General features: G+C 45.1%; 1 pseudogene; it reads left to right on the top strand.

Moving 5' to 3' along the window:
• The first annotated feature begins 5814 nt into the window (after nucleotides 1-5814).
• On the top strand, nucleotides 5815-7392 carry LOC101438643 (adipocyte plasma membrane-associated protein pseudogene; annotated as a pseudogene).
• Nucleotides 7393-7809: the final 417 nt, after the last annotated feature.

Genomic DNA, 7809 nt, shown 5'->3' with positions numbered 1-7809 from the left:
TTTGACAGGGTGGTTTAAAGGCAGCCGTGGAAGACACAAAACCATTTTTATGTTTAAACCATACTGAGTTGAAGCTGTTCAATAAATGGTGAAATTTGGAGATCAAGAGACCCTTTCCCCCATAGATTACACAAAAGCCAAATCCATTCCTGGGAAGTATTGTCATTGAGCTGAATTTTATGAAAAGTCCATACATCTTGTAGACATCCTGAATTGGTAAGAAGAGCGCCTGGGGTCTTGCTGAGGTGACACTAAATTGTGAGGTGCTCTCCTCACTGAGCCTTCTCCGGAATACTCCTCAGTTTGACTTTGCTACTCACGCATGGTCCATGGAGGGCGGCATCGACATCACCTGGGGACTTGTTAGATGTGCAGAATCTCAGTGCCACCCAGCCCTACTGACCAGAATCTGCCCTTCAACAGGACCCCTTGTGATCTGACATTGTGCCGTGGGACATAAGGACTTCTATTTAAACAAAAAAAGAAAAAACTTTTTTTCTGGTTTCCTTTTTACTCATGTGCCCTCCTAGAGGTTGCCTTAATTTTGATGGAGGTGGGATTCTTTGGTGAGAGCAGCCGACACCTGCTTCTCTACAAGAAGAGAAACATTTTTATAGCTTTCCATAACAGGATAGGGTGATTGGGTCCCATTGTTCCGGGAGAAGAGTTTAACCAGATTTTTTTAAATCTCTCTTTTTTTTTTTTTTTTTTTTCCAGTATGGCAGAAAATAATTTCACTATTAAAGGGAGCAGCAAACACTACCCCATTAGACAAAGTTTTCACTGAATGTTTAATGGGACAATAGGTGAACCCTGAGCATCAATCTAAATCTGCCGTAACAGCAGACTGACATTTCCAGTAAACTTCAAATGTATTTCAAACAACCAAACATATCAAAATTTTTATAGTTTTATTAATCCTCTGGTGAAAAATCTGCAAAATCACCAATCAAGTCACTGAAGAATCTTTACTCCTTCTTTTTGCCCGCACCAACATTGGCCTTTGCAGTCCCCCTGACTTTCTTCATTCTGTTCTTGCGTTCTTTTCGCTGTTTTCTTGAGGTCTTTTTCTTCTCATACAGGCCATGTCTTGCAAGTCTGTGTTTGGGTTCATTTTTCTTTGCATAATCCAAGGAATCATAAATCATGCCAAAGCCAGTTGTCTTGCCGCCACCAAAATGGGTTCTGAATCCAAATACAAAGATGACATCAGGTGTGGTCTTATACATTTTGGCTAGTTTTTCCCGAATTTCTGTCTTAGGTACTGTTGCCTTCCCAGGATGAAGGACATCGATGACCATTTGTTTCCGCTGAAGTAGTCTGTTAGTCATGAACTTCCTGGTCCGGATAGTTACAGTGTCATTCATGATGGCTGGAGTTCTTCAGGCAGCCAGGGAGAAAAAACTTAAATCTCTTTATTTAAAATAATTCGAGAGCTGCAGAAAGTTGCAAAATAGTAGAGTTCCCTTCTGCCTTTCACTCAACTTCCTCTAACTGTCATGGGCAGGAAATTAATGTTGATTCAATGCTACTCACTGAAGAGCTTTAGCAAAAGCTGCCCCCCACCTCCATTTTCAAAGCTGCTAACTGGGGAGAAGGAGAAAAAAACAACACCCCAACCAATCCTTCCTCTCCAAGAATCAAAATTATGAAGACACTTAAGATGCGTGGTGGCCCTATCCAAGGCCCAGGAGTTAACAAAGCTCCTGAAAGTAAGTTACTGTGAGTCAAGAGATAGGTGTGAAAAATGGCCCTCTCTTGGCCAAAGACAGAGGATGAGGAGGGAGGAGGGGCGGGATGGTGGCTCTGAATTCATGAGGTGTAAAGTGCTGGAATCAGTTGTTCTGCCCTTTTATACCCTTCTGTGTGTATGAACTTGGAAGACTGTAATATTTAAAATCTAACTGGAAAACCCACAGCCAACAAGTTCTCTACCTATTTCTGTAGGAGCACAGCTCCTGATTGCCCTCTGGTGTTCCCAAATCGCATCTCCTGCCCCATCTGTCCTCTCCGGGGAGGTCAGGTGAGGGAGGGGGACTGCCATCCCATCCCCCAGTCCCTGCTCCCAAGCAGCAGATGCTCCGTCACCTGCGCTGCCAGGCTTCCCTGCGGCTCAGCATGCCGCCCCTGGCTTCTGGTCCCAGCTGGTTCCCTGCTTGCTGGCTGGTGGCCCTGAGCAAGTGACTAAGTTCCCAGTGATTCAGCTTCCTCATCTGTAGAACGAGAGCACTAAAAGTATCCACTTTCCAGGCTCGCAAGGATTAAATATGTCAGAAAAGGAAGAGTCTAGTACAGTGGCCGTCACACAGCAAGCCAGCAAACAAGTCATTGTTGTTGATCGTTTTGATACCCATTGTGACAGTGTGAAGTTCTTTCGTAAATCCCAGAGAAGACTGTTTTTGAACTAATCTATTCCTGTGGGTGTGAGACCCTTTGATAGTATTAGATTCAGTTAAGTGATCTTGATTGATGGCTCGATTAAATCGCTTTTGATTGGACTATGTCAGTGAGGCATGACTCAGGTTGGGTCTCCGCCCTTTTGCTGGATCCTTTTTTTTTTAAGATTTATTTTATTTATTTCTCTCCCCTTCCTTGCCCTGCCCCAGTTGTCTGCTCTCTGTGTCCATTTGCTGCGTGTTCTTCGTCTGTTTCTGTTGTTGTCAGCAGCATGGGAGTCTGACTCTTTTTGTTGCATCATCTTATTGTGTCAGCTCTCCATGTGTGCAGCGCCATTCCTGGGCAGGCTGAACTTTGTTTTGTGCTAGGTGGCTCTCCTTACGGGGCGCACTCCTTGCACGCATCAGCACTGCGCGTGGGCCAGCTCCACACGGGTCAAGGAGGCCTAGGGTTTGAACCACGGACCTCCCATGTGGTAGATGGACGCCCAATCTACTGGGCCAAGTCCGCTTCCCTGCTGGGTCTTATATAAACTGAGAACACATGGAGATCCACAGAGAAAGGAAGCTGCCATTTTTATCCTGCCCTGTGAGAGAAAGGAGAAAGTAGAGAGAGGACTCTGGGTTTGCCTACAGCTGCAGAAAGAGAGAGAGATCCCTAGAGGACCAAGGAGAGATGCCTGATCGCCCACAGCTGAGCTCAAGAAGAAACTAGAGAGAGACCGGCAGACCCTCCATCTTGCCTCGCCTCATGGCAGGATGCCAAAATAGCCAGTAGCTGACCGGTAAGAAAGCATCTTTGATGATGCCATGGTTTGGACATTTCAGAACTGTACGCTTTTACTCCAAATAAATCCCCTTTACAAAAGCCAAACCCATTTCTGGTCTTTTTGTATTGGCAGCCTTTGGCAAACTAAGACACCCATTGCATACCTGATACAAACCACGGAAGGCAAGAGTCAACAAATTGTTCTTGGAGGTTGAAGGTCCCCAGATGGCAGCTTGAGAAAGCAGGCACAGGGTGTGGGTTGTAGAAGGTTGAGAAACACTTTTGTTACAATAAATGCTTGTTTGCTGTGATAGAAACAGGGATGGTGTCAGGAAGTGTTCCTCAAGTGCCACTGAAATAACTTCAGGTCTCCCAGCACACGCCTGTGTGTGGTTCCAGAGCGTCGTCTTACGGCGGGTGAGAGTCCACAGCCCCCAGGACCCTCGAGTCCCAACTCCAGACCTCCGTTTTGCGCTCAGAGAAAGCAAAGCGCTTTCAGTAGTTCACATGGGGCGGAAATGAAGGAAGGGAGGGTGTTAACAATGATAATCACCGTGGAACTATGCTACACAAACAGAACCCTAAGTTAAACCACAGGCTGTAGTTAATGGTACACCTACAGCAATGTGCTACCATCAGTTGTGATGAATGTTCCACACCCACACTAGGTGTGAATAATAGGTGTATATGGAAATATGCGTAATTGTTCTGTAAACCCACGATTTCTCTAGCAAAGAAAAAAAAAGTATTTTTTGTTAAGAATGATAAATACAAAGAAAAGCCCTCTCCCCCACATCCACATACATACAAACAATGGAAGAGGAAGAAAGTAAACAATCCTGTTCTGTTATTTTCCTTATAAAAATATCAGGAAAGAAGGGAAGTTTGGGCCAATAATATTCTTTATTTTTAGATTTTAAAAAATGTTTTTATTAAACTTTGTCTGAATAAAAACAAAGTTCATCGGTGGGAAGCCCTTTTTCATTCCTTATCGTTTGGTGCCATCGTGTGGCCCGTTTGTTCATAATAAATAAATGAATGTATATGCTTACCAGTATATTTCTTGTCATTTTTCTACTCCTTGAAAAGGCATCTGAAATTATTCTTTTCTGAACTTTGAATACCTTTAAAGTACAGAACTTTTTTTACGAGATGCCTATGTATCTTGGGGGCAGAGTTGCCAGATGGATTTACAAAAATATTAGGTATATGTGACACAAATTTGTCAACTTACTAGATTTTTATGTACGGCATTTTCTTAACTTGCTTCTCAGGAGAAAGGCACAAACATTAAGGGTGTCCAAGTACAAGGCAGACACCTGGCAATTCAGTGTCGGGAGTTGTCACTGAGTGTCCAATCTCTTTTGTCTCCAGAGGGTTCTGGATCTTCCTGCAAATAGGTCATCCAGAGGTCGAGGGACAGCTGCTCCCACCTCTCCACAACCACGCAATAACTAATTCTTTTCTGTCCTTGGCTGAAGAGGAGCTACCTTGGTTCGCCAGCCAGGAACATTCCAGGAGGAGGTAGGAAAATTCAAGGGAGCTGCCATCTGCGTGCGGCGCTAAGGAATGTCCACAGGTGCATGTTTGTGAAGTGGCTCACACAAATAAATCAAACGGAAATGTGGACAGAGACAAAAGTCAAAATCAGAAAAGCCCAGGTAGGAGGGAAGACTTGGGCCACTGGGGAAATTAAACTGTACATATGCAGATCACAGAGACAGATGATGCTACAGCTGCGACATCTGTTGGACGCCAAGGTCCCTAGAGTCAAAGCAAAGAGAAAAACATAAGAAGATCCATGATTTGCATTCACCATAAGATAAAAGCTAACTAGCTCCCAGCTAGGGGGCATAACGAGGGTAAGAGGAAAAGAATTTCTGCTGTGCATACTCCCAGCAGAGAGCAGAGACTTTAAAATCAACCTTGCAGTAAGTGCAACTTTGAGGTCATCAGAAGATGTTTCTTATGACTCAAAAAAAAAAGTCTTTACTGAGATACAATTCGCATACCATAAAAATCATCCATTTAAAGTGTAATTCAGTGGTTTTTTTAGTATTTTTGGGTTTGGGCAGCAGCACCACAATCTAACTTTAGAACATCACTCCAAAAAGAAATTCCATACACATTAGCTGTCACACCCACCCCGTCCCCAATTCCCAGCAGCAGCCATCTTCTTTCTGCTTTGCCCATTCTGGACATTTCATATAAATGGAATCATACGACACTCGGTCATGGGTGATTGGCTTCTTTCACTTAGACTGTTTTCAAGGTTCATCCACAGTGTAACATGTATCAGTACTTCATTCCTTTTTATGGCCGACTAATATTCCTTTATGTGGATCTACCGTGTGACTCTTTCACATTTAACAGAGAGCATTAACTCTAGGATGGTGAGGGAGCACACATCAGATCAGAGGCCAGGTCCATGGAATTAACGAAATACCTAAGGAATGAGATGCATAGCAAGTCCTTCAAATTATATTCACACTTTTTCACCAAAATTGAGCAGGACGCCACCCCAGTATATATGGACTGAAAACATTTGGGTGAGCAGTAAGGTTTGTCATATACTTCAAGACTTAGCTGATCAACTGATAGGATCAAGAGCATTTGGGGGGGCTGGGGCGGGGCTGGGGTAGGGTCCCCATGGCTCAGTCCCTGCTGGTGGTGGGGGAGGGCGGTGGTGGCGGCCCCTGTGGCTGCAGGTGGTCCCGGGTAATGGCAGGCCCCGGAGGCCAAGGACAGCAGCTCCTTCAGTGGCTGAGTTTTCCAAGAACCCTTCTTTCCCCATCCTCCTGAGCTGGCTCCCTCACCTGTTAGCTCATTGCTTTTGCTCATTGTTTGTGTTTGTTTTCTGCTCGTTGTTTTTTGCTCGTTGCCTGTTTTTTCTTTCAGGAGGTGGTGGGAACCAAACCCAGACATCCCATGTTGGAAGCAGGTGCTGAACTGCTTGAGCCACTCCCACTCCTGTTTGTTCTGTTTGTCCATTGTCTGCTCATTGTCTGCTCGTTGTCTTGCTCGTTGTTTTTGCTCGACGTCTGCTTGTTGTTTGTCTTCCTTAGGGGGCACCAGGAACCAAACCTGAACCTCTCATGAGGGAGACAGGTGCTTAACTACCTGAGCCATGTCTGCTCCCCCCAGGAACCCTTCTTGATGCTCATGTCTCCCTCACCGTGCCCTGGCTCAGTGCCATACTGCTGCTGGTCTCCCCCATCAACCCCCAATCTCTCAGCTCCAAAGAGCCTCCTTTCTTGCCTGGTGTTCTGCAACCAAATATGAAGTTGCTGCTTGTGGAGAGACTTTGAAAATCAACTAATTGGACCAGAGTCCATAGCCGACATTGAGGATGTGCCGTTTACCAGTACCACAGATGGCTGGGTGGTCACATTTGAAAATTATGGTGAGGTAGAGACAACCGCCCAATTTGGAGCTGGCCTATGCAAAACCCAAGATGACGAGCCTGATTGTGGGACATACGTGGGCATCCAGGCTTGGCCCAACAGGACCCTCTTTGTGGTCGACACCTACAAGGGACTATTTGAAGTAAATCCTTGGAAAGTGAAGTGAAACTGCTGTTGTGTTCTGATACACCCATTGAGAGAAAGAAAATTTCCTTTGTCGATGATCTTACGCTAACTAAGGATGAGAGGAAAATTGATTTTACAGAAGAAGCTGCAACTGGCAAAGATGGGATGATCTGCTTTTGCTTATGTAAGGAACAGATGAAAGCTGCCTGCTCGAGTATGACACAGTGACCAAGGAGGTGAAGGTTTTATTGGACCAGCTGCGGTTCCCTAATGGACTCCAGCACTCTCCTGCAGAACTTTGTCCTGGTGGCAGAAACAACCATGGCCAGAATTAGGAGATTCTACATTTTGGGCCTGATGAAGGGAGGGACAGACATATTTATGGAGAACATGCCTGGATTTCCAGACAATATCCATCTCATCAGCTCTGGGGGACACTCCATTCTTGCCCTGACCTTTCTATGTTGGGCTTCTTATCTGAGAGGTTCTGGATTACATTTTTAAGCTCTTCAGTCAAGACCCGTGATGAACCTTGCGTCATGGTGCAGCCTGGTCCTGGAACTCTGGAAGAGCCCGCCGGACTCCAAAGGGCTGATGGCCACGTACGTTGGTGAGATGCACAAGCAGGACAGGCACCTATACCTGGGCTCGTTTGGGGCCCTCGTTCCTCTGCAGGCTCAGCCTCAAGATGGTTTAATGAGCATCCCCTTTCCCCAAGCCACCCCACCAGGCAAGGCCATATCTCCTGGAACCCCACCAGGCTGCAGGCACCCAAGGATGGGCACCTATCCATCCTCCCTCACCTGGGGCTGACTTCGTATTTGAAGAGACATATAACATACCTGCTCTCAGGAAAATAAGTCTATATAGAGCCATTTTTCTCTTTTTTTAAAAGAAGTTTTCTATATATAGTCATTCCCTAGGAATTGGGACACTTCATGCACTTTTTGGTTTAACAAATAAACTTTGTTTCAACTTCAAAAAATAAAATTACAAACAGAAGAGAATTTGTTTCCTTAACAAAGTATTTGTCTGGAGACATTTATCTCATCTAATCCTCAAAACATAGTGTTCTTCCAGTGTTCAGGAAGATATACATATGAGCACAGACTGA

The sequence above is a fragment of the Dasypus novemcinctus genome, chromosome 28 (assembly GCF_030445035.2).
Source record: "Dasypus novemcinctus isolate mDasNov1 chromosome 28, mDasNov1.1.hap2, whole genome shotgun sequence".
Lineage (NCBI taxonomy): Eukaryota > Metazoa > Chordata > Mammalia > Cingulata > Dasypodidae > Dasypus > Dasypus novemcinctus.
This window is presented reverse-complemented; position numbering and strand designations above follow the sequence as displayed.